Source organism: Canis lupus, chromosome Y (assembly GCF_048164855.1).
Source record: "Canis lupus baileyi chromosome Y, mCanLup2.hap1, whole genome shotgun sequence".
Classification (NCBI taxonomy): domain Eukaryota; kingdom Metazoa; phylum Chordata; class Mammalia; order Carnivora; family Canidae; genus Canis; species Canis lupus.
The window spans coordinates 6,997,924-7,025,908 of record NC_132877.1 but is presented as its reverse complement, the minus strand read 5'-3'; the positions used below and the strand labels follow the sequence as shown (position 1 = coordinate 7,025,908).

The 27,985-nt window shown below is 39.5% G+C and overlaps 1 protein-coding gene and 1 long non-coding RNA gene across 5 annotated transcripts in view; one reads left to right on the top strand and one right to left on the bottom strand.

Moving 5' to 3' along the window:
* Positions 1-26,838, bottom strand: part of LOC140629036 (uncharacterized) — a 39,779-nt gene extending 12,941 nt beyond the window's left edge. The window contains exons 1-3 of one of the 2 annotated variants that reach the window (XR_012026908.1): positions 26,584-26,838; positions 2,471-2,512; positions 131-195 (exon numbers count right to left, since the gene is read on the bottom strand). This is a non-coding gene — a long non-coding RNA (uncharacterized lncRNA). The remainder of the gene's footprint in view (positions 1-130; positions 196-2,470; positions 2,513-26,583) is intronic. The other variant, XR_012026909.1, reaches the window with a different exon arrangement.
* Positions 26,839-26,914: 76 nt separating this feature from the next.
* LOC140629033 (ubiquitin carboxyl-terminal hydrolase 9X-like) overlaps positions 26,915-27,985 on the top strand; it is a 135,942-nt gene continuing 134,871 nt past the window's right edge. For all 3 annotated transcript variants that reach the window (XM_072818433.1, XM_072818431.1, XM_072818432.1), the window contains exon 1: positions 26,915-27,420. The gene's annotated coding sequence lies outside the window, so the exon portion shown is untranslated. The remainder of the gene's footprint in view (positions 27,421-27,985) is intronic.

The window sequence follows — 27,985 nt, the reverse complement described above, 5'->3', positions numbered from 1 at the left end:
AAAATAAAAGGCTGAGACTCCCAAATAAGAAGAGAAAGAAAAAAGAAAAAAAAAAGAGAAGAAAAAAAGGGGTGGGGACTGGGAGATGGTGGTGGTGATGAAGTTGAGGTGGATGGAGAATGTAGTCTACCTGAGGAGTCCTAGAGGGTGATCCTCTTGTTTCTGAGTCTATTAAGTTCTGTATATTAGAAGATGCTAAAAAACAAAACAAAACAAAACAAAAAAAAAAAAAAAGAAGAAGATGCTCAGTCCCAAATTTATATAAACCAGAAATACTTGTAGAAGGACCCAACACTGATCACCAAAACATAAATGACATAAAAGAGGGGGCAGAATGGGAATGAGGAATCTCACAGAATGAACCAGCATGGTATACCACTTGGTTCTGGGTGCATGCTGGTCATGTTTCAGAAGTTATTAACTTCTGCCATTGTAGAACAGAGTGAGGCAGAGAAAACAAAAAACACAAAATAAAGAAACATATCTTGTATATCTTCCCAAATTAAGTTGAGTATGTTGAAGGTAATCTAGAAGTGGAAAACATATCTAGGACCTGTAATTGTAGAAATGTGAAAGTCAAAAAGGAAGAATCTTAAAAATGAAGAGGTGGTAAAATATTGTAGTTAAGGTGGGAAAAGAGAAAAAAATAGAAATTTACAGTCTGATATAAAACCGAGTTGTACTGGAAAAAGGAAGAAAAAAAATAGGAGTGGTACCCTCTGGTTCTATATACTGTACGTCCATTGACTTCCCCTGGAGCTTTCCAGGGCTGGTTGGTCAAGAACTTGCTCTTCCCCTGTCCTTCCAGCTGATCTGGGCGGAAGGCGGGGTGGGGGGCTGCGCTGCGTGCTGATTCTCAGTTGTGTGCACCTGGGGTAGCTGCCTCGACCCCTGCCATGGCTCAGTGGGAGATGTTAATCCTGTGAGGCCCTTGTTCCCCAGCAGCCCCGCTCCATCCCAGGCACAGGATGACACCAGGAGGAACAACACTGGTGGTGGCCAGGTCTCCAGCTCTGGAGTCAGCTCCAGAGGTTAACTACTACAGTGTCCCAGGACGCAGTGGTCTAGATGCTCCCAGGGCAGGGGCGAGGTGGGGGGGGGGGGCACTGATCTGCATAGCTTTGGGGCACCCGGCGGCAGGAGAGTCCTCCGCCTGTCCTTGGGGGAACACAAGATCCTGGGCTGTGTCCACCCAGCACCCTGGGATTCAGGACCTGTGCTGGTGGAATTGTGCTCCTGGGCACGTGGCTCCTGAAGGCAGCAGGGCACAGACCCCTCCACCCGGAGCCACCGCCTGACCGACCAGCCTCTCCCCGAGGCCCCGCCAGGTGTGCGCTCCACCCCTTTACTGAGATCCGCCCAGTTTGTGCCCTGCTCTCCCCTGTGGTGCACTTTTTCTGTTAGTGACTACAGGAAACCAGAGGCTCCAAAGCTCCTCCTGCGTTTCTGCTGGATTTCCCTGCTAAGTGCCTTTCCCTCCGGGAAGTACCCGGTGCAGATTTTTTAAAGTTCCTGCTTCTCTGGGGCTGGTCTTTCCTGTCCTGAGGCTTCACCACCTTTCTTTAGCCTGGACACTTGCAGGACCCCTCCCCAACTTGATTCCATTTTATTTTATTTTTTCTGCCTTTCTACCTTGTTAGAAGCAAAAACCTTCTCTCTCTGCAGTGTACCAGCTGTTCTCTCTTTTAAAACTCAGTCCAAATTTGTAGATTTTCAGGATGGTTTGAAAGTAATCTAGGTGAGCTCGTGGGCCAAGTGAGTTGAGGACCCCTAGTCCTCCGCCATCTTGACCCGCCCTCTTACTGTGGTTTTCTTCTAAGACAGAAGATATCTTGTCCCATACAGGACAAGCCCGCTCTCTTGGCCCTGTGGAGGATGTGAGCATGATTCAGTGGATGTGCAGCTCTCTGCCACCGTCTGCCACTGCCATCTCTCGCTCCCTCACTGCACTGCAGCACTGTGTCTCAGGGACCAGCCTCGATCCCACAGGTCCTTGGCCTCACACCTCCTAACGCACGATGATGGTGGCCAGGCCTAAATAGACATTTTTCTAAAGAAGACTTACAGTTTGGCCAATAGACACTTTAACAGATGTTCGACTCCTATCTTTTGGGACATTTGTGTGGCTCAATGGTTGGGCATCTGCCTTAGGCCCAGGGTGTGGTTCTGGAGACTTGGGATCGAGTCCCATATCACGCTCCCTGTGAAGAGTGTGCTTCTCTCTCTCTGCTCATGTCTCTATTTCTCTGTATGTCTCTCATGAATAAATGAATAAAATATTTTAAAAAACCATATGTTCAACATCACAAAGTAACAAGAAAATGCAAATCAAACTGCATTTCCATACAATGCAAATCAGAGTTCACTGCCCACAGTGAGACATTACCTTATAACTGCCAGAATGGCTAGAATAAAAAAAGACAAGAAATAACAAGTACTGGCAAAGATATGAATAATAGGCAATACTCACACACTGTCACAGTATTGGTGAGAATGTAAATTGGTGCAGCCACTGTGGAAAATATTAAAAAATTAAAAATTAAAAGTGAAATTACTATATGATCTGATAATTCCACCACTGGATATCAAGCCTTAAAAAATGAAAACACTGTTTCAAAAAGATAGTTTCACCCTTGTATTTATTATAGCATTATTAACAATAGACAAGATATGGAAACAACACAAGTTGTCTATCAACAGTCTAGAAACAGATGAATCAAGATGCTATATAGAGTAGCATATTACTCAGCCATAAAGCTAAAAAGAGTAAAAAGATCCTGCCATTTATAACAACATGGATGGACCCAGATGGTGTAATAGTAAGTAAAATAAGTCAAAGTGAGACAAATACCATATGATTGTACCATAGGTGGTATTTAAGAAACAAAATAAATGAACAAAGGGATAAACAAAAGAGACTCTTAAATATAGAGAGGAAACTGGTGGAAACTAAAAATAGAGAGGAAACTAAAAGGAAGATGGATGAGGGATAGTTGAGACAGGTTAAGGGTATGAAGAGTACACTTGTTATGATGAGCACTGAGTAATGTATAGAAGTATTTAATCATTATTTATATACCTGAAAATAATATTATAATACTGTATTAATTTTACATTTCAAAAAAAGGGAAAACAAAAGAAGGTGATTAATCAGAGATGTACAGATAATGGCATACAGAACCAGTTATGCCAACATATATAAACTATCTAATTGGGGTAGGGAGGAGTAGGAGTGTAATTGCCTATGAAGATTATTATATAAAAGTAATACTGCCACTACTCCCAAATGCAACTTGAAAATGTTTCAAATTACAGAATAAAGGGATCTCTGGGTGGCTCACTGGTTTAGCACCTGCCTGCAGCCCAGGACATGATCCTGGAGTCCCGGGATCAAGTCCCACATCAGGCTCCCTGCATGGAGCCTGCTTCTCCCTCTGCGTGTGTCTCTGCCTCCCTTTCTCTGTGTCTCTCATGAATAAGAAAATAAAATCTTTTTTTAAGAATTATAGAATAAGTTAATTGATAAAGAATTTTTTTTCACTATGCAGGCATGTTTCAATATTTCGAAAACAACAAAACACTTTAATCAAAACAATAGTCATCATTAAATTCCTGTTTTATGAGTACTAGGGTGGCTCAGTGGTTGAGCATCCGTCTTTGGCTCAGGGAATGATCCCAGGGTCCTGGGATCGAGTCCCACTTTGGGCTCGCTGTGTGGAGTGCTTCTCCCTCTGCCTATGTCTCTGCCTCTCTCTTTGTGTCTCTCATGAATAAATAAAATTTTTTTAAAAAGAAAGAAACACAGTATTAAATATAGAGGATAAATGTGGTTTTCAGAGAGATGTAGGTACAGGCCAAAATATGTGAAGGGGAGTAAAAGGTGCAAGTCCAGTTATAAAGTAAATAAGTTACAGAGACAAAAAGTTCAGCTTAGGGAATAATCTATAATATTGTCAATAATATATATAACCTAAAAAAAAATATATATATATATATATATATATATATATATATATATATAACCTATATATACTATATAGGAAATAGTCTATATATACTGTCTTTAATACTCTATTATTATACAAACTTTGTAAGGTGACAAATGGTAACTACACTTATTCTAATGAGCACTTCATGACATGTATATGTTTTTTTTTTTTTTTTTTTATGACATGTATATGTTAAATCACTATGTTGTAGGCCAGAAACTAATACAATACATGACAACCATACTTCATTTAAAAATGAATAATGTTTTAAAATTTAAACAATTAGGGGATCCCGGGTGGCTCAGCAGTTTAGTGCCTGCCTTCCACCCAGGGCGTGATCCCTGAGTCCTGGGATCAAGTCCCACATCAGGCTCCCTGCATGGAGCCTGCTTCTCCCTCTGCCTTTGTCTCTGCCTCTCTCTGTGTGTATGTTTCTCATGAATAAATAAATAAAATATCAAAAATAAATAAATAAGATAATAATTAAATTCTTAAAAAAATACTGAACAATTAATTGTTCAAAGAAGAAATGAAAGAAAAAAAGTTTAATATCCCAAGAGAAATGAAAGTGGAAGCACAACATAGAAGTTCTAACAGAGAAGTTCAAAGTGCTAAATGCCTCAATTAGGGAAACAAGATCTCAAATAAATAATTTAACTTTACACTTCAAACACTAGAAAAGAGAGAAATGAATCCTAAATTTGTAGAAGAAATACAATCAGAACAAAAACTAGGGAACTAATGCCTTAAAATACAATTCAAAAGATCAGGGACACCTAGGTGGCTCAGTTGGTTAAGCTCTGGACTCAGGTCAGGATCTTATGGTAATGGGGTGGAGCCTGCAGCAGGCTTCCCACTCAGCAGGGAGTCTGCTTAGCACTCTACCTGCCTCTCCCCCTCTCATGTGTGTGATCTCTCTCTCTCTCTCCCTCAAATAATTTTTTTAAAAAAAGGAATCAATGAAACTAGGAACTGATTTTTTGGAAGATAAAAGGATTGTAGCAAGACTCATCAAGAAAAAGAGAAATGGCTAAAACAAAATTAGAAAGGAAAAAAGAACATTACCAGTGATACCACAGAAATACAAAGAATTGTAAGAGATAACTATAAATAATTATTCACCAACAAACTGGACAACCCAGAAGAAAAGGATAAAATGCATAGAAATTTATAACTTACAAAGAGTGAATCATAAAGAAATAGAAAATTAGAACAGTGATTACTAGAGTGGAAATTGATTCATTAATCAAAAGCCTTCCAAAAAACAAAAGTCTAGAACTGAACTAGACTAGAACTAGAACTGAACTAGAACTGGTTCTGAACTGGATTCAAAACCAAACAAATATCTAAAATACATATGAAAGTACAGACATACCTTATTTTAGTGTGCTTCCACAGGTACTATATTTTTTATAATTGCAAGTTTGTTTCAAGCTTACCTTGGGAAGTGTATTGATGACATTTTTCCAAAACCATCTGCCGATTTTGCGTATCTGGGCCCCATTTTCATAATCCTCATAATATTTTAATATTTGCATTATTATTAAATTTATTATTGAGATCTGTGATTATTGATCTTTGATGCTACTGTTGTGATTATTTTAGAGTGCCATAGACCATCCCCATATAAAAGAGTAAACTTAATAAACATTTTGTGTTCTGACTTCTTTACTGAATGACCAGCAATTTCCCCATTTCTCTCCTTCTTCTCAGTCTTCCTTATTCCATGAGACAGGAGAATATTGAAATCCCTATGAAATTCCTGTAAGTGTTCAATGAGAGGAAGAGCCACATATCTCCCTTTCAATCAAAAGCTACAAAACATTAAGTTTAGTGAAGAAAACATGTCAAAGTCGTAATAAGCCAAAACTGGGCCTCTTGTATCAAAAAGCTAAGCTGTAAATGAAACAGGAAAAACTAACCAAAACAATGTTTACCTGCTCAGAACCTGGCAAGACAATTACTGAAACATGGAATAGGTAGCAAGAGAAGGATTTATTTGAGTGGCAGGCAAATGAGGACATGGGAGGGCAACTTTCAAATCCAGCTCCTTAAAGTAGGAGAATCAGCAAAATCTAAAGCTAAATAAATGAAAAGGTCTAGGTAGAAATTTGCAGTTGTCCTTATTAGTAACCATTAACCTTTGGTAATCAGTTTGAATCCCCACTGCGTTTTGATTATTCCTGTTCTTTTTAAAAGATTTTATTTATTTATTCATGAGAACACAGAGAAAGACAGAGAGGCAGAGACACAGGTAGAGGGAGAAGCAGGCTCCATGCAGGGAGCCTGATATGGGACTCCATCCTGGAACTCCAGGATCATACCCTGGGCTGAAGAAGGTGCTAAATCATTGAGCTTCAACACCGGGAGCCTGATGTGGGACTTGATCCCGGGTCCCTAGGTCACACCATGGCCTTAAAGGCAGCGCTAAACCACTGAGCCACCCAGGCTGCCCTGATCATTCCTATTCTTGAGGGAATTAGAACAATGCTATTACTTCTTGCTGAAATGGGGCAAAGATTGAGTTAGGGAAATGTTTCTGCTCTCATTTAGAAATATCCTTTAGTTACAGGTTGAAAGCCAACACTCTGCATCACCAAGATTTTTGCTCTTGATACAGTTCCCTACTATAATTCCTGTGAGATACTCTAAATCATAAAGCGCATAGAAAGAATTGTCCATATAACAATTTCACAAGGGCTTAAACCAAGTCTATTTCAAGGGGGCCACTCTTAACTTCAGTGGGGCATCTGGCAAGGCTTCGTCCCAAGTAAAGTTAGTTTCTGTGTGTATCTTTGATGAAGTTCATTTTTTTCTATTTTCAATTTGGTGGGGGTCTCTAAAAAGTGTATAATTTTTATGGAATGTCCAAGGCATTGGGCTCTACTTATATGACTTTTACCACAATGCTGCTCCACTTTCACTGTTGTTATCATTTTATGATAACCTAGGAATTATGTCACTGAAAAGTGTTTTGACAACTTCTGAAGTCTTTTCTGCATGGCATAGAAAATCTTCAACCAAATTTTAAAAATTGCCTGCTGTTTTCCAGGTTTGGGGCCTCAAAGTTGTATATATTTTAGAACCATTGCAGACCAGTCTTAGGATTTGATGTCTTTGATGCATAAAAGTGTTTCAATCCATGAACACCTCAATCTGGATTTCCAAATGCATATCCATTAAATCAGGACAGCTGCAATAAATTTTTTCAGTTATCTATATGTCTGTGGCAATCATTCTGAGTAACCCCCAGAAATGGCACACATGCAATGCAGACTGTCTAAACCTGGGCCATTGTGGCAGTTTCTCTGAAGTTTATCTCAAATTCAAGCCTCACTCTGCAAGCTTTTGGGGAAAAGGGCAGTTTTATTGCTCAGTGATGCCATATGAACAGAATGGGAGAAAGCTGGAAACCTATTTGGAGAGTCACAGCCACACATTTGAGGAAATCAGGTAATTCAGGATGCAGGCAGTTTTAGAAGGAAACAACAGGGCAGCGTGGGTGGCTCAGCAGTTTAGCGCACCTTCAGCGGAGGTTGTGATCCTGGAGACCTGGGATCAAGTCCCATGTCAGGCTCCCTGCATGGAGCCTGCTTCTTCATCTGCCTGTGTCTCTGCCTCTCTCTCTCTCTCTCTCTCTCTCTCTCTCTCTCTATGTCTCTCATGGATAAATAAATAAAATCTTAAAAAAAAAATCTAATCTTATATCTACAAAAGTCTATTACTAAAACAATTTCTCTCCCTGATTTCCATCAAAGATCATCAAGTTTTTTTTGTTTTGTTTTTTAAGATTTTATTTATTGGTTCATGAAAGACACAGAGAGAGACAGAGACACAGGCACCAAGAGAAGCAGACTCCTCGGAGAAGCTGGACTCCATCCTGGAACTCCAGGATCATAATCTGAGCCAAAGGCAGATACTCAGCCACTGAGCCACCCAGGTGCCCCAGTTACGATGAATTTATTTGAAAATAAGTCCAATATTAACACACAGCCTAATTACTTACATAAGCACACTGTTAATAGTAATTGGCCATATCAGTCTTTTTTTTTTTTTTAAGATTTTATTTATTTATTCATGAGAGAGACACAGAGAGAGAGGCAGAGACACAGGCAGAGGGAGAAGCAGGCTCCATGCAGGGAGCCTGATGTGGGACTTGATCCAGGAACTCTAGGATTACGCCCTGAGTCAAAGGCAGATGCTTAATTGCTGAGCCACCTGGGTGTCCCCCCCCCCACCGCCCTGCCTTTTTTTCTTTTTAACCTGCCTTCCTGAACTTTTCATAAGGATTTTTATTTATTTATTTTTAAGATTTTATTTATTTATTCACAAGAGACACACAGAGAGAGGAAGAGATAGAGGCAAAGGGAAAGCAGGTTCCATGCAGGGAACCCAATCCCCGGGTTGGTGGGACTCAATCCTGGGACCCCAGGATCACACCCTGGGCCTAAGGCAGGTGCTAAACCTCTGAGCCACCCAGGCATCTCTACAGAGAAATAGTTTTAACAAGTTTCTGAGTCATAGATAGCTCTAAATATGGAGAGGCAAATATTAAAGATGTACGCATATTTTAAACCAGGAGTCTATTTAAATACAGTTTTCTCATTGGTTCCAGGAATTCTTTCTCATTTTAGTTTTACAATCTTAAAGGTATCAAAGACCTATTTTTATCATTACAGTGCAGTTGAAATTCTGTGACACAAGACTTTAATAATTGGAATTAAAAGTGATTGGATTTAAAAGTGATTTAATAATTGGATTAAAAGTGCAGAAATTCTGTGACACAAGACTTTAATAATTGGAATTAAAAGTGATACCAGTATTGCAGGTAATTCAAAAACTTAAGAATTTTACCTAATTTCCAAAGGAGTTACAGCATTCAACCATGTAATATAACCTATGAAGGTTTTTCATCACTTATTTGGCAATACTTCCCATGTAATTTGACATACCAAACAAACAAGCCTATTAGTCAAAAAGACTTCATTGGAGGTTTAATTTTGGGAACTCTGTGAAATGCAGAACATTTTAGAGGCACCTGGGTGGCTCAGCAGTTTAGCATCTACCTTCGCTCACATCGTGATCTCAAGGTCCTGGGATTGAGACTGCCATCGGGCTCCCCTCAGGGAGCCTGTTTCTCCCTCTGTATATGTCTCTGCCCTCTCTTTGTGTCTCTCATTAATAAATAAAATCTTAAAAAAATAAAATAAAATATCAGTAGTTTTTAAAGTACATTCCTAAATAAGATTACAGATTATTATAGAATTCAATAGTTAATTACACAGGGAAGACAGCAAACAAGAGGTTCTAAAGGCAAATGCTGAAAATTACATAATTACTAACAAAACTCTTTTAATGAGAAGACAAAGACAAAGACAAAGACCTACTAAAGACAAAAGATTGAAACTTTGTTTTTATTAGCAGATTAAAGAAAAAGCGTTGATGTGGTGCCTGGGTGGCTCAGTAGGCTAAATAAGCATCTGCCTTCAGCTCAGGTCATGATCTTAGGGTTTTGGAATCCAACCCCATGTCATCCAGCCCCATGTCATTTCTGCTGAGCAGGAAGTCTGTTTTCCCTCTCACCTATGCTTGTGCTGTCTCTTGCTATCTCTGTCAATCTCTCAAAAACATAAATAAAATCTTAAAAAAAAACTTTTAAGGATAATCATTGTTTACCATTTAGATAAAAAATGTGAAAAAAAAAAATGGGACGCCTGGATGGCTCAGCAGTTGAGCTCTGTCTGCTTTCAGCTCAGGAATGAGTCACACATCTTTTTCTAGGAAGTAAAAGACTTTCTAGGAAGCATTCAATAAAGTTATCTATCACATGGGCCCTCTTCATTGCCCTAAAAATGAGGCAATTCTCCTAATAAGATATCTTGTCTTGAGGCAATTCTCCTAATAAGATATCTTGTCTTTATTCTTAATGAAAGCTGAGCTGCCTGGGAAACTGTCTTTTCTCTTGCTAGTGACTATTACTCCCCCCAACACGCACACTCACTTCTTCCAAAAAAACCTCCCATTTAGTACAAATCTTTGGCTCTCTCCTCCTTACTGCATACAATGCTGCCCAATTCATGAATTACTGTTTCTTAATATTTCATTTATTTATTCATGAGAGACACAGAGAAAGAGGCAGAGACACAGGCAAAGGGAGAAGCAAGCTCCCCAGGAAGAGCCTGATGTGGGACTTGATTTCAGATCCTAGGATCACACCCTAAGCCAAAGGCAGATGCTCAATCATTGAGTCACCCAAGTGTCTCCCAATTCATGAATTACTTCATAAAGACAATTAGCTCTTCAAATTCACTGTTGAATTTTTGTCCTTTAACAGAGCAAATTTTATGTAATTTACCATTAAAAAAAGTAATATACCAAAAGCACTAACTTGATCACTTTCAATGAGTGAACTGTACTTTATATGAATTATATATTGGCAGAATTGTGGTGTTGTTTTATTAATTATCCATTAACTACTTTCTAGTTGTAATCCTTGAAAAACCTGAGAACATAATTTCTGAATTCATCATTTTCTTTTTTTTTTTCAAAGAGTTTATTTATTCATAAAGGACACACAGAGATAGAGGCAGCGACATGAGCAGAGGGAGAAGCAGGCTCCCTGTGGGGAGCCCGATGTGGGACTTGTTCCCAAGACCCTGGGATCACGACCTGAGCCAAAGGCAGACACTCAACTGCTAAGCCACCCATGTGTCCCTAATTCATCATTTTCTGTAGGGTTGAAAGACATGTGGAGTAGCAAAGATAAAACTATACAAAGGAGACAGTGCATTAAAATATGAAAGAATGTTGGGGATTCCTGGGTGGCTCAGCAGTTTACCACCTGCCTTTGGCCCAGGGAGTGATCCTGGAGTCCTGGGATAGAGTCCTGCATTGGTGGGCTCCCTGCATGGAGCCTGCGTCTTCTCCCTCTGCCTGTGTTTCTGCTTCTCTTTCTCTCATGAATAAATAAATAAAATCTTTAAAAAAACAAAAACAAAAAACGAAAGAAGGTGATATGAGATATGGTGCTATTCTGGATAAATTTTAAAATCAGAATTAATACATTTTAGGATGCCTGGATTGGACCTGGGTTGAAGGCAGATGCTTAACCGACTGCTAAGGTTCTGTGCTGTTTGTTATATTCCACTTATGAGTGAAACCATATAATTGTCTTTCTCTGACTGACTTATTTTGTTACAGCATAGTACCCTTCAGTTCCATTCATGTTGATGTAAATGATAAGTATTTATCCTTTTTGATGGCTGAGTAATGTTATATTGTATATACAGACCACATCTTCTTTATCCCTTCATCTGTTGAAGGACATTGTGGCTCCTTCCACAGTTTGGCTATTGTGGACATTGCTGCTGTAAATATTGAGGTGCAGGTGTCCCATCAGATCACTGCATTTGTATCTCTGGGGTAAATACCTAGTAGTGCAATTGCTGGGTTATAGGGGTAGCTCTATTTAACTTTCTGAGGATCTTGTTTTCCATAGTGGCTGTATCAGCTTGCTTTCCCACCAGCCATGTAAGAGTGTTCCCCTCTCTGTGAATCCTTGCCAACATTTGGTGTTTGTTGTCTTGTTAATTTTAGCCATTCTGCCATTCTGACTGGTGTGAGGTGATATCTCATGGTTTTGATTTGTATTTCCCTGATATGATGTGGAGAAACAAAAAACTGCAATTACATATGGTGATGGATTTTTAGCTAGACTTGAGATCATTTCACAACACATACAATAAATGTTTTTTTCCTTTTTTAAAAAGATTTTATTTATTTTGAGAGGAGATACAGAATGAGAGAAACAGCAAGTGAGGGAGAGAGAGAATCTCAAAGAGATTCCATGCTTAGGGTGGAGCCTAACTAGGGGCTAGAGCTTATGTCCCTGAGATCATGACTTGAGCCAAAATCCAAAGTTGGAGGCTTAAAAAAGTGAGCCACTTGTCCCATATGTTAAAACTGAAAATCTTATTGCCTTTATTAAATGATTCATGGAACATCTCAGAGGTTCAGTCAGTTAAGTGTCTTCTTTCAGCTCAGATCACCATCTCAGAGTCCTGAGATTGAGCCCTACATTAGGATCCCTGCTCAGCGGGGAGTCTGTTTCTCCCTCTCCTTCTGTCACTCATTTTCTCTCTCTCTCTCTCTCTCCCTCTCTCTCTTGGAAAAATAAATAAATAAAAACTAAAAATAAAATAAGTGATTCATGAATGTAGCAGTATGCAATCTGGCAGGTAGAGGGGAACTTCAAAGAATTACAAAAAGGGAACGATAATCACAGGCAGGATGAGGAAATCATAAACAGAAAAAAATATACATTATATTATTATATTATATTGTATTATACTATACATATTATTATTTCAATTATATTTCAATATATTAATATTTCAATTATTTCCCTTATCTTGGGAATAAAATGGTCTATTAGTTAAAGTATGTCATCTTTCTTTGGATGGGCTCATGTGACATGCTACATTATCAATACTGACCAGGAAATTACTGACCAGTTAAGACTGCTCTTCAGGGGAAAAGGAAACTGCAGTTAGGTTAGGTTAAGCTCTGAGTGAGTGATTTGGTTTTGACACCATTGAGATCTGTTGTTTTCTTTTTAGCAATACAAATAATCAATTATTGTGGGGGTATACCTCAAACTAATATAATGTTTCCTATAAAGTATGTCTCAAAAAAAAAGTATGTCTCAATTAAAAAAAAGTATGTCTCAATTAAAAAATAATAAGGAAACTGATAATGGTCAGACCACATATAAAAACAGAACTTTCTCCTGTTAACTGCCTAGGATGCCAATCCTTTACTATAACAATTTGGATAGCCAGATTGCTATAAATCATACTTCCAATAACCAGATTGCTATTTTTAATAATCCTGGGCTAAACAATAATTTCATGGTGACATTCCAAAATGGCCTAGATGAATGTTCCTTAATTTTTATCCCGATTCAATTTAGGTGCAAACAAAGCCAAATATACATGCCTAGCGAAGTATTTTTTTTAATAAATTTATTTTTTATTGGTGTTCAATTTACCAACATACAGAATAACACCCAGTGCTCATCCTGTCAAATGTCCCCCCCCCAGTGCTCATCACCCATTCACCCCCACCCTCCGCCCTCCTCCCCCCTAGCGAAGTATTCTGGATTCTTCCTTTCTAGTTATCTACCTACAGCTTCCCTAGCCAATATTCTCCAATCAGAAAGACTTGGCACTTTTTTTCAATATAAACCTTTCTAGGCAGGTTGAATCCCTTCAACCCTGGCACTTTTTTTCAATATAAAGTTTTTTAGGGAACCCCTCCTTCAATCCTGGAGTCCCAGGATTAAGTCCCACATTGGGCTCCCTGCATGGAGCCTGCTTCTCCCTCTGCCTGTGTCTCTGCGTGTCTCTCTCTCTCTCTTTCACTTCTTTCTCTGTGTCTCTCATGAATAAATTTTAAAAATCTTAAAAAAAAAAAAAGCTTTCTAATCTTCTGCCTACCCTTGAGTAGAATGATCAGAACTAATTTTTACTATGGGGGATCCCTGGGTGGCGCAGCGGTTTGGCGCCTGCCTTTGGCTCAGGGTGCGGTCCTGGAGACCCGGGATCGAATCCCACGTCGGGCTCCCGGTGCATGGAGCCTGCTTCTCCCTCTGCCTGTGTCTCTGCCTCTCTCTCTCTCTCTCTCACTGTGTGCCTATAATAAATAAATAAAAAAAAGAAAGTTTAAAAAAAAAATAAATAAAATCTTAAAAAAAAATAAAAAAATAATTTTTACTATGGTAAACTCAAAATACATAGCCTTTGTTTCTCTTTCTTTTTTTTTTAATTTTTATTTATTTATGATAGTCACACGCACAGAGAGAGAGAGAGAGAGGCAGCGACACAGGCAGAGGGAGAAGCAGGCTCCATGTACCGGGAGCCCGACGTGGGATTCGATCCCGGATCTCCAGGATCGCGCCCTGGGCCAAAGGCAGGCGCCGAACCGCTGCGCCACCCAGGGATCCCTAGCCTTTGTTTTTCTCAGTTGGCTGGTATTTATTTCTATTTCCATTGTGATGTAATGGTCAGACTTAAGCCTTGGTTTCAAGAATTTTAAAAAGCTTCCCATTGGATAATAATTTAACCAAGGAAGAAATCACTGCAGAGAACTTCCAACTGCTGTGATCCTTTTGAAATATATCTTTCAAAGAAAGAAAGCTTTCTTGCTTTGTCTCTCATTAAGAAATATTCACATCCCTCTCTGAATTTGTTTATTGTAAAAGATTTGTTTATTTACTTATTTATTTTAAAGAGAGAGAAAGCCCAAACAGGATAAGGACTAGAATCCCTGCTGAGCAGGGTGCCATTGCAGGGCTTGATCCTAGGACCCTTAAGCAGATACTTAACTGAAGCATTCAAATGCTCTTCCTATTTGAATTTATTTACTTATTTGTTTGTTTGTTTATTTATTTATTTATTTTCCCTATTTGAATTTAGAATATTATTCAGCCTATCTGCCTTTGGAATTCTTGTTTTTGAACACAGCCTACTTCTTTTTTCTGTTGATATTATGAAAATCAATAAAAGGAAACTTCTGTAAAATGGTGCTTGGAAGGGGAACTGGCATTCCTACCATTCCTGCCTACCATTCCTCCTCAATGGCTAATTGGACAGAAGAGACAGATCTTGCTTGTAGATATTACTTTAATATCCTTACATAAGAAAGGCTTATTTCTCCCTCCCTCCCATCCTCTCACAACAGTTCAGCCAATGAGAATGCAGTATATTTTGAATTCCCAGTGTAGTCAATGGAGTTTTTATTTATAACAGCTTTTCCAAAGTCCCTTTCCTCTACAAAAAAGCATTAAGAGCCCTCCTTTCCTTTGTTCTCCAGAGTTGCCTATGATTTTGCTGCATTACTTTACTGGGTGGTCTCTTCCCAGAGAAGATACCAACTCTAGGACTGGTGAACCACCAGGTGTTGGTACCCATAGAAGTGATTGAACTTACAGCTTTCTCTCCAACCCTGGGATTTCAGAGTTAAGTTTTTTTTCCCCCTGGATTTGGAGATCTCTGCATTCTGTATGAGCTATGCATGCTTTACTTAGGATTTGTTTTAAGGCCTTGGTTTTTGTTTTTATCTCTGAAAATAGTTTGGCCTTTAGTCTCACTCCACCTTGGAATCAGACTGTTTCTGATAGAATTATGCTTGCCTTTGGTCTGAATCCTGTTTGTAGTCACACTGTTCATACTGGATATGTGCCAGTTTGAAGTGTTAGCTTTCAGTCCTATTCAACTGGACTGTTTGATGGATTTGTGGCAGTTGGAATTGTTCAGGCCTTTGGGCCAACTGCTTTTGGGGATTGGATTGTTCCAGTTGGAACTGAGCCTTTGGGAACTGTGTAGTTTTTGCTCCAATCCCTGTCTGGGATAGGACTCTTTCTACTAGAATTGTGCTAACCTTCAGTCTAACAGTTTTCTTCCTGGAACTGTTCTGGGTTTTGATCTGATTCCTAAAAGACCCCAAGAAATGGGATCCCAGTCACCAAAATGCTTTGAGGGTGCCTCACCCCAACCCACCCCAACACTGGACTCCAGCCAGTTTTATGTTTTTTTTGTTTTTTTTTTTTAAGATTTTACTTTATTTATTCATGAGAGACACACACAGAGAGAGAGAGAGAGAGAGAGAGAGAGAGGCAGAGACACAAGCAGAGGGAGAAGCAGGCTCCTTGCAGGGAGCCTGACATGGGACTTGATCCAGGGTCCCCAGGATTACACCCTGGGCTGAAGCCATCCGGGGATGCCCCAGTTTTATGTTTAAAAACTATGGTCCCTCTGCTTGAGCATTTATAACTAAATAGACTAACCTAACTAAAGTAATTCAGGACTTCAATGACCATTATGGGAGCTTTTTATTTTAAATATTTTATTTATTTATTTTACAGAAAGAGCAAGAGTGGGGGGGGGGTTAGTGAAGAAGGAGGGAGACTCCAGCAGACTCCACACTGAGGACAGAGCCTGACTCCTGGCTCAATCCTACAACGATATTACGACATGAGCAGAAACTAAGAATTGGACACTTAACTTACTGAGCCACCAAGGCACGCCAATGCAGAACTTTTGATCTCCCCAAACTTGTTCTACTAAAAATTAAATTAGAAAGCTATAGCTCAAAAAAAAGAAAAAAAAAAGAGAGCTATAGCTCCTTAAAAAAAGCGGAGGGGGGGAACCTGATTGCAGTGTTTATCTCATACCTTGTGGCTCCTCACTGTTTTTACGATTCTATGTTTGCCTCTTTACAAATTATCATTTCTAAATTACCTGAGACAAATTATTGAAGGATGTAAAAATAACTTCTTTTTCTCCTCCTTAATCTTTGTCTACAGACACATGGTGATCATGGTGTGCTCAGGCCCCTACTCTGGTGCCATTTTCTTTTATTCTTTCTAGAGAAATACAATTTTCTCCAAATATCTCCCTACTGCTTCCTCCCTAAACCTATTAAAATCTTTCTTTTTTTTTTTTTAAGATCTTATTTATTTATTCATGAGAGAAAGAGAGAGAGACAGAGAGAGACAGAGAGAGAGGCAGAGTCACAGGCAGAGGAAGCAGCAGGCTCCATGCAATATGAACAAGAACACAAAAAGTGCCTACTTCACTTATCCTATCTTTCTGAAGATTAATCCAGGAAAAACTGTTTGTACAAAGGGATTTCTTGGTTTTTTTTTATATATAAATATATTTATTTTATTTATTCATAAAGACACACACAGAGAGAGAGAGAGAGGCAGAGACGCAGGCAGAGGGAGAAGCAGGCTCCATGCAGGGAGCCTGATGTGGGACTTGGTCCCGGGTCTCCAGGATCAGCCCTGGACTGAAGGCCGCGCTAAACCGCTGAGCCACCAGAGCTGCCCAAGAATATCTTTTTTCATCCTGCTGTGTTCTTAAAGATAAAGTGACCTGTAGTACTCAACATATAGTTGGGCTTTCTTTTTTATTCAGCTAGCTACTCTATGCCTTTTGATGGGAAAATGTATCCATTTACATTGGAAGAAATTTTTATTTAAAGACTGTAAGGACTTAATGCCATCTTATTCACTGTTTATGACTGTTCTGTGGTTTCCTTGTGCCTTTCTCCTTTTCCTGTTGCCTTCTTTTATGAATTGATGATTTTCTATGTAAATTGTTTCTCCTTCATCTTTCATGAATCTATAGATTTTTGTTTTGTGGCTACCATTAGACTTACATAAAATGTGTTATAGACTCAACAGACCATTTAATGCTCATGACAGCTTAACATCAATTACATATTAAAAAATCTACCCGTTTATGTTTTTAATGTTTACCTCTTTTTTTTACAGTGCATATGTTAAAAAATTACTGGAGCTTATTATTAATATTCTTATCCTTTAACATTTATATCTTAGAGTTAAATATTGACACACACAATATTACAGTATTAGAGTACTTTGAATTTGACTATATTTTTATGTTTACCAGTAAGGTATATATTTTCATATTACTAATCAATATCCTTCTATTTTAGCCTGAAGAATTCCTTTCAGTATTTCTCATAAGTTAGGTGTAGTTGTGGTAAATTACCTCAGAATTTGTTTATCAGGGAAAATCTTATTTTTCTTCATTTTTGAAGGATTACTTTACCAGATAGAGTATTTTCTTTGCCTTTTTTCTTTCTTTCTTTTTTTCTTTTCTTTTAGCCCTTAGATATATCATCTTGCTTCTTCCTGGTCTGTAAGATCTCAGGAAAAAAAAAAATCCACTGATATGGTACTGGGGGGCTATCATTGTAAGTTACAATTTATTTTATATTGCTGCTTCTAAGAATCTGTTTTTCTTTTCTTTTTCTTTATTTTTTTTAAAGATTTTATTTATTTATTCATGATAGACATAGAAAGTGAGAGAGAGAGAGGCAGAGGGAGAAACCGGCTCCTTGCTGGGAGCCCGACAGGGGACTCGATCCCAGAACTCCGGGATTGTGCCCTGAGCCAAAGGCAGGTGCTAAACCGCTGAGCCACCCAGGGATCCCCCTATTTTCTTTTCTTTTTTTTTTTTTTTAGATTTTTATTTAAAAAAAAAAATAGAGAGAGAGAGCACACGCACACACACGCATACACAGGCAGGGGGAGGGGAAGAATGAGAAGCAGGCTCCCCACCTAGCAGGGAGCTAGGATTAGGATTCAGGGCTCCATGGCAGACCATGAGATCATGACCTGAGCTGAAGTCAGACAACCCATGGAACCAACAGGTATCCCGATTCTCTGTTTTTCTTAAAGTTTGACAACTTAACTAAAATCTATCTTGAAGAAGTTCTCTTTCATTGAAATAACAGTGTGACACATTAGCTTCATGAACTTGGATCTCTAACTAGATTTTGGAAATCCTTTTTAAATAAGTTTCTCCCTCCCTTCTCCTTCTGGTACTTCAGTATTTGGTATAACGCTGTCTTATAATCACATTCTTTTTTCTTTCAAAGTTCCCATCTTCTCAGAGAGTTTCTTTCTTCTTTCACTTGGTTTATTCTGCTGTTCTCTATTGCATCTTTTCCACTTATTCATTTATTATTCAATTCCAGAATTTGTATTTGGTTCTTTTACTTCTATCTCTTTAATATCTCATTTTGTTTCTGTGTTCTTGTCCTGATTTTATTGAATTGTCTTTCTTGTAAGTCACTGAGTTTCCTTAAAACAGCTATTTTGAATTTTTTGTTTGGTATGTTGTAGATCTCCGTGTTCGGATTCAGTAACTAGAAGATTTTTGTGATTCTTTGTGGTATGGTATTTCTTTCATTCATTACATTCCTTGGAGTTTTGCATTTCTGCCTTTGCATTTGAAGTAGTTATCACCTCCTCTAATTTTCACTAATTTTCTTCTTGGGATAAGCACCTTCTGTCAGTACTGCTAGAGGTTCTGAGGTTTTTCAGAACTTGTATTAGCACGCACAACTGTTCATTCTTCTTACTCTTCTTGTGGCACAATTCTTTTTTTTTTTTTTTAAGATTTTATTTATTTATCATGAGAGACACACACACACACACAGAGAGAGAGAGAGAGAGAGAGAGAGAGAGAGGCAGAGACACAGGCAGAGGGAGAAGCAGGCTCCATGCAGGGAGCCTGACGTGGGACTCGATCCCAGGTCTCCAGGATCACACCCCAGGCTGCAGGCAGCACTAAACCGCTGCGCCACCAGGGCTGCCCTTGTGTCACAATTCTTATTATACGTTCTCCCAGTCATACATATACCAGGTGAGCTGCTAATAGCCTCTTTTGTTTTCCTAAAGGTGGCACTACTGCTCAAATTTGTGATTTTTCCCTGGCCTGCAGGTCCTTGGCTACTTTCTGCAAGTGAAAACACCTATCAAAGCTCGTAAACCAGAGAGAGCTGGTTGCAGAGAGATGGTGGGTAATGAGTGAGGCATGGAGGTGCTAGAAATGCCCAATGCAAGATTGGAGGATCCACAGGTGAGGCTTTCCCAGTGCCTGTGGGCAGGTTTCCTGATGGAGTCTGCAGTGCAGTCAGCAAAAATTGTGTCTTTTTAATATCTTCTGGGAATCTTAACTGCTGTTACTCATATTTGCTCCCTCATTACAGTGCAGCTCCTTTTATAATTCTTTGGATGTTCTGAGAGAGAAAAAATATTTTTTGCCAGGGTTCCACATAGCCTGGCTATCTGGGCTTTCATTTAGACACTCTGCCTTTCTTCTGCCAGAGAAATCACAGGCTGAAAATGTCTCAAGTAGGCCTAAACTATGTTACCTTGTGAGAAGGGTTACACAGGTAAAGTCAAGCTATTCTACCTAAACACTCCAGTGCATCCAAAGTCTTTCCCCTCTCTTTGACAGAAACTTAGATTTCCACAGAAGCTCTCTTGTCCATTGGGACTGACCATATTGGTGTTCTCTGGGTGCTCCCAGATTGTCGCCAAGAGGGACTTTTAGAACTGGTTCACAGCTGGGTTCTGAGTACTAATAGCTAAGACTGAGATCTGTCTGACTAATACCCAGTATCTTCCCAGTGCCTTGGTGTATGGTGCTGGATCCTATATCTCCCACAGAGGCACTTTTGTCCATAAATGGAAGCCAAATTTTTGTTGTTGAGGAGCTCAAAATGACAGATGCCTTATGCAACCATGTTGCTGCTGTGACTTTCATGACTTCTTACAGCAGTAAAAGCACATGCAAAAGAAGAAAGTTCATAAGAGGCTACCTTAAAATTAAAAATTTTTGAACATCCAAGGACACTATTAATTAGCAAAATGAAAGGGTGACTCATGCAATTGAAAAAAAATATCTACAAGTTATATACTCTTAAGAGGATAAATAAAATCTAGGCTATATGAAGAACTGTACAATTCAATGATAACAAAAACTCACTTCAAAATGGGTTAATATAGGTTTTTGTTTTTTAAATTTATTTGTTCATTTTTAGAGAGGATGGGAAAGGAGGGGCAGAGGAAGAGAATCTCAAGCAGACTCCCCACTCAGCTTGGAGACTGGTGCAGGGTTCAATTCATGACCCTGAGATCATGACCTGAGCAGAAACCAAGAGTGGGATAGTTTCCCCGACTGAGCCACCCAGTCACCCCAGGTAAATATTTGAATTGACATTTTCTAAGGAAGATATGAAATAGCCAAAAACGCTCATTAAAATATGTGCATCAGTAATAATATGGGAGACGAAAATCAAAATCATGGTGAGAATGCTTCCCACCTGTTAGGATAACTACTATTAAAAAAAAAAAAGTTTTGGCGAGCATATGGGCAAATTGAAACATTTTTACCTGGCTATTGGAAATGTACAATAGTGCAGCACCAGGCAAAACAGTATGGCAGTTCTTCAAATAATTAAATATGTAGAACTACTACATGGTTCATTAATTCTATTTCTGGGTATATACCCAAAAGAACTGAATGTATACAGACTTGTTCATAGTAGACAGTGGCTGAAAGGTGGAAGGAATTCAAAGGTACTGTCTGACTTGTTAAAAATATACTTCTAGGGAAGATTGAACTTCTAATTAAGCCTCTCTTTGATGACTTGGCATAGCATAAGTAACTCTCTTTTGGGCTTGTCGTTTTCTTTTTAATAGTTGAACAGAGAAGCTCACCTAGATGTCCAGGATACTTACTGGGGTTAGCTATACAGGCATGGATTGCTCTTAATTATAGTGACAGCTATTGCCCTAGTACCCTAAGGTCAAAGATAGGAGTTTGATCAACTGAAGACTACTAACCTTTCTGCACAATTCTATTTCTTTTCTTTAAAGATTTAATTAATTAATTTATTTGAGTAACAAAGTGAGAGAGAGAGAGCACAAGCCAGGGGCTAGGGGGCAGGAGGCAGGCACGGACAGTGAAAAGCAGGCTCCCTACTGAGCAGGGAGCCCTGACATGAGGCTCAATCTCAAGACCCTGAGATCACAAGTCAAAGGCAGACAGGACAGGCTGAGCCACCCAGGCACACCACAACTTCTTGATCTTGACTATTGACAGTTTAAAGCCTCATGTATCCTTTAGGCCAATATCTGGGCTTATGAAGGGAAAGTCTCTGTGGTTTCATTTGATACTAGCATGAAACTCCAAGCATGCAAGTCCCTACCTGCTCTATTCCCTAACCACAAGAAAAATCCCAAGTGAGTCTTTCTTTGCTCCCACTAGAAATTTGGGATTAATTTCAGAAAAGTTACCTATTCTTAAAAAGATTCACATGTAAGTAATAAATCTTTTTGATTTATTTATTTATTTTAATTTTTAAAAAAAATTTATTTATGATAGTCACAGAGAGAGAGAGAAAAAGAGGCAGAGACACAGGCAGAGGGAGAAGCAGGCTCCCTGCACCGGGAGCCCGATGTGGGATTCGATCCTGGGTCTCCAGGATCGCGCCCTGGGCCAAAGGCAGGCGCCAAACCGCTGCGCCACCCAGTGATGCCTGATTTATTTATTTATTTTAAAAGATTTATTTATTTACAATAGACAGAGAGAGAGAGAGAGAGAGAGGCAGAGACATAGGCAGAGGGAAAAGCAGGCTCCATGTGGGGAGCCTGATGTGGGAGTCGATCCTGGGACTTCAGGATTGCACCCTGGACCAAAGGCAGGTGCCAAACTGCTGAGCCACCCAGGGATCCCCAATCTTTTTTATTTATATATCAATATAAATACTTCAATATATCCTTTTGATTTACCAGTGCTATCAATAGGCTCAATATATCACCAAATTTTGGTTGGAGTCCTGCCTCTTTCTGGGTATCTGTAATACTTTTTTTTTTTTTTTTTTTTTTTAAACTGAGGTACACAGGCTTATGATTTGGGCTTCCTAAACTTCATGTTTCTCAGATGTAGAATAAACCAATAGGGATTCTCCATATTAATACCTATGAAATTTGAAGAACAAAAGTAATGTAAATATGAAGCTTTTATTGTCTGTTCTGAGTAATAAATCACTTCATCTCTGACCCAAGAGTCTTATTTTTTTAGCTAACAGCCATGAAGCAGTGATAAGTTCATTTTCTAGCTTGAGGGAAGGTGTACAGTTCCTGATAATACATATTATAGAACAGGTACTGTATTCATGAATTTACATTTTAGTGGCACAGAGTAGATGTATGGCATATACAAAAGTGGTAAATCAATAAATCATTCATATAAGTCAGATAGTAAAAGGAATTTTTAAAAACTGATAGTAGAAGAAAGTGATTATGGGGCACTTTAGATATAATGGTCATGGAAAGGCCTTTGAAAAAGCAATGATTGAGCTGACTGATACTTAAGTTATAAGGACCTACTAAATGGAAATGTTGGTGGAAAATATCTCAGATGGAGGGAGTATTATTAGGATCAAAGGCTCTGAGAACCTTCAGAATCCAGAGTAAGTAAAGGTTATTACAACTTAAGAGACTGAGTGGAGTCATCTTAAATAAGGGGCTTAGATCAATAAAGACCATAGGTTTCCTACAGAAGTTGGATTTTATTATGGTGACAGTAGGAAAGTCCATGGAGGGAATAAGCATGCATATGTGTAGAATGATCTTATTTACATTTTAAAAGTTAACAATGCTCATATAATAAAGGATAATATAATTGAAGCACTTTGAAAACCTTAAAGCTAATGACAACAACACACAAAGTTGGGTGCAGCTCCTCCAATTTGGAAACAGGACAGACCTAGCTCAGATAGGAAGCTTCAATACGATCTCTGAAATGAAGTGAAAATAAGAATGGAGAAGAAATCTGTATTAGATAATTCTGATATGTTAGGAGCTTCAAGCACATTCCTTTGAAAGAAAATTTGGTGATTGAAGTTGCAATCTTTTTCAATAATGTACAGCATGCAATGATGTTGTTGGGTAATTGAAGTCGTGTATTCATTACTTTGAAAGAAACTTAAATTTCACCAGTATGGTTCATTTGCTGCTTAAAGGGTTTGTGCAGCTGCTGCGGATACTACTTTGACAGTGCTGTTTTCCACCTGTTTTTGATTAGTTTCATAATAAGTGATAAGAGCAGTTAAAAAGCATTTCTGGGGCAGCCCGGGTGGCTCAGCGGTTTAGCGCCGCCTTCAGCCCAGGGCCTGAACCTGGAGACCTGGAATCGAGTCCCATGTCAGGCTCCCTGCATGGAGCCTGCTCTCCCTCTGCCTGTGTCTCTGCCTCTCTCTCTCTCTGTGTCTCTCATGAATAAATAAATAAAATCTTAAAAAAAATAAAAAAAATAAAAAAATAAAAAGCATTTCTGGAGAGAAACCTAGTGCAGTGGGAAATTTTGTATACATACTTCACTATATACAAATTTATATATAATTGTATACATAATAATAGCTTTATCTTTATTTAATATAATAATTTTATCCAAATATAGTAACAGTTTAACATAATAATAGTTTGACCCTAATACAAAATCAGGGAGGAACTGTGTGGCTCAGCAGTTGAGTGTCTGTCTTTGGCTCAGGATGTGATGCCAGGGTTCCAGGATCGAGTCCCACATCAGGCTTCCTGCATGGAGCCTGTTTCTCCCTCTGCCTATGTCTCTGTCTCTCATGAATAAATAAATAAAATCTTTAAAAAAATAAGACAAAATCAGGAAATAAGATATATTAATAATGCTGAAAGAAGTTACTGAAAAGAAACCAAAACAAGGGAAATGGGAAAAACATCTTGGGACTTCTAAACTGTAAATTACATTTATGAACTTATAAATAACATTTGTCACTTAATCTGCTTGCTCATGACTTAAGCTGAAATCAAGAGTTGGATGCTGAAACCATTGTGTCACCCAAGCACCCCTATTCACCAGGACCATCTTAAAGTCCAGGTGCTCATGGATAGCCCCCTGAGACAGGAAGAAATCTTGTTTGCATGCTCAATTTTATTTTATAAGGCTATCTGGGGAGTATAAAGATGAAACCATGTGAAAGCATCAATGTTTGGCTGCTTTTGACACAAAAAGAATGATAAGTGTATGATTCAAATAAGCACAACCATATTGGGAAACTACTTGGCTCTATTTTTTTCTTTTAAGATTTTATTTATTTATTCATGAGAGACACACAGAGAGAGAGGCCCAGACACAGGCAGAGAGAGAAGCAGGCTCCATGCAGGGAGTCTGATATGGGACTTGATCCCAGGTTTCCAGGATCACACCCTAGGCTGAAGGCGGCCCTAAACTGCTAAGCTACCCAGGCTGCCCTATTTGGCTCTATATATTAAAGATATATATATACTCACAAAACCAGGAATTCCACTCACAGGCTTATGCCATAAAAAGACATGGATGGTAAGTTGATTCATAAAAGTTCTAATCTGCAAATGATTCAAATGTCTGTCAATAGTAATCAGATACATAACTTTGGTATATTTATGCAAAGGAGTATTATAAATACAAAAATAAAGCTCTCAGACATTATATGGACCAAATGAGCCAAAAATAAAAGTTTACATGCTATATGAATGATTCCACTTGTATCAGGTAAAAGTAATCTATGCTCATGGAAGTTAGAATAGTTGCCTCATGAGGTTGGGATGCACAATGACTGGAAAGGTTTGTTTTGAGGTACTGGTATTTTTTGGGAGACACAGTCCTTTATGGAACTTGCACTCCTCATTTCCCTTTCCTGGGTATGCCAACAATGCAATGCCATTATCTATATCATTAGCCTTGTGTTTTTCTTGTCACTTCTTATCTTGAGAGATAAGGCAACACCCCTCCCCATTCCAACACACATTGAACAAGCTTGTTTATGGAAGTATAAAAGTAATAGAATTCTGAAGCTCAGTGTTACTCAGTTGTGATGCAAATACTGCATATGTGACATGCACAAATACTCCTTCACATCACTTACATGGAATTTAGGAAGCAGGGAGAGCTTGCAAACATAATGTTCATGTTCTTGCTCCACAGCATTAAGTCATTAAATTTTGAGAGAACAGATAGACCCAGGTCAAACAGGAATTTTAGAATACAGTCTCTGAAATGGAGTAGAAATTTGGACTGCAGAGAAATCTGTCAAGAAGCTCTGTAGTGCTGGGGCTTCACCCATTATTTCACTAAAATAAAATTTACAGGCTTTTTTTCAAGAACTGATTGAAATTGAATAATAGAGTCCTTGGTCTTTTCTCCAAAAACTTGCATTTTCTACCAGGATCCACTAAATAGTAACACACTAATCTAGTAGCTTTTAAGTGAGGGAAAGCCAAATGTTTAGTGGTTATATACTCATGCTTACTTTGTATTATACTGAGTGTGGACTTCACAGGATGTATGTATATTTCACAAAAAAATATTTTCCAAAAAAATTTTTTTAAAGTCTAAGTCTATATATTAACTATTGAGACTCTTCAAAGGAGAAAGGAAGGCAACAGCAGGAAGGACAAATAAGACCTGGATAACCTTTTGTTTAAGATTACAAACAGAAAGTGTACTTTGCTAGCGGACTATAAACTTTCATTTTTCATTTTCTATTTGATGATTTTGGGAAATTAACGTACTTTGTATTTTCTTTGAAGAAAATATTTAGAAATGTGTTCTACAATCTTAATTACGGTAAAAACTAGTAATGACATCCCATCAGTAGCAAATTTGCACTATTCCATAGATGCCGGTAGTAGCCACAAAAGAAGTCCAAATAAAACACAGCGAATCCAGTAACATATAGATATGGTCAACTCAATAGATCTCGCGTAAGATAACCAATTGGATTTACTTTTATTCACCCGGACGGTGGCCCTATACCCACTGGATCATATACCATGGCCACTTCCTAGCTCTGCGCCCCTTAGGCAAAGGCATCTGTACAGGATTCGCTGTTTGTTGAAGCTAGAGGTCGGGAGGTAGGGCGTTAAGTTGTGCCTTGACCCAACTCGTACAACAGATGTTAGTGCGCACTGTTACTACCTTTTTATCCTCTTTAACCAGTTCCATATCTTTACTCTCCATTGTGTAAAAAAATTGAGACCGGGTGACGTTTTCATCCGGGTTCCTTGGCTGGCCAGATTCATAATGCAACCAAACCCAGCAATTCAAGTGAAACTGTCAAAGCGACGCTGCCGCGTCACTTTATCCTTTTCTTCAAATACGCATTTACCCTTCCGGCGTTGCTGCCTTACCTTTCAGGCCGCCCATTGTGCCACCATATTCCCAGTTTCAATATCTCTTTTCCTTACTCTAGCCCGTGCTCTATTCGGCTCTTTTCCAAGGACACTCTAGAACTCAAGAAGGTTACAGAGGGGCTCTCTCACAGCCCCTAGTTAAGGTGGTGGGATAGCTAAAGTCCCAACGTCGCCCTTTGCTGTACCATCTTCCCCGCCCCTATCCCAGTCTTAAGGGATCTAGGATTCTGAATCAGGTCTCATTTCCGGATTTGCGTGCGCACGGACTCTTACCCAGTTCCGGCGGAACGAATACAAAACGGTGGGGGGGAAAGGAGAATCCCGGAACAGCTGAGGGACACGAGGCTCGGCCGGAATAGGGGGAGGTTTGGGGGTGGGACTTGGAAAAGGTGGGGGTCCTCGAGGCTTAGGTGGCGCTGGGGCTGGTGGGAGTCTGCGCCTGTGCAGTTGCTACGAAGCTCCGGCGGGTTTGTTTTTTTTTTTTTTTTTTTTTTGGTTCCGCGGATCCGCCATATTGAAGAGGACTGGCCGAGGCGACTGCCTAATCCCCAGCCTGTCGCACCCCGCCCTTTGGGGCTCTATTGAGCCCGGCCCCCTTCAGCTCCAAACAGCTAGTAAACCTTTCCCGAGCTTGTCCCCGCTGCCGCCTCTCCCACACGGGAGGCGGCCGCCTCAGCGCCTGGTATTGGTGTCGGCGTTGGAAGCTGAGAGTCGCAGTGAACGGACGAGGCCCGGAACGGCTATCGAGGCAAGGTGATCTCTACCGCTGCGGGTGGCGTAAAGAAAAGGTGACTCAGGAGAAAAGGGAGAGACCCTGCTCGAGAAAAGAAAGCGGTAAGAGGACCAGTCTATGCGGAGGAGAGGGGACGTGGGGCAGTGCCGTTTTTTGCTCAAAGGTGACGTCCCAACCCTGGCTGTCGTAGGGTTTTTTGTTTACTTATTTTGCCGGATTTGAGACTGAGTTTTGCCGCTGCCTCCCACCTTCGCATACTCTCGTTTGGGGTAAAGGCAGTAGTGTCTAACAGTAAGTAGCGGCCCGTTTCTTTCTGGACCCCCATTAGGACCTTAGAGAGGGCGGAAGGACTTACGGGTATGTATTTTTTCCCTTTTCTTGCTAGATGCGAAGCTTGCTGGCTCCTTTATCCTTCGACCCAGGGTGGGTTGGGCAATTACGCAGGGCGGTAATGGGTGCCGAGCCGGCGCTCTAGGAACATGTCCATATTTTGGACTGTAAGGGAAAATGGCTGACGGCTCTGTCCCTCCTCCTCCGTAGACTCTTAACTTGTACTCCAGGTCTAAGCGCTCCAGTTTACTGGACTTCCAGCACAGCCCTCAGAGTATCCTAGACATGTCTCATCGTTGCACTTGACACCAAACGCGGTCACAGTGAATTCGACTA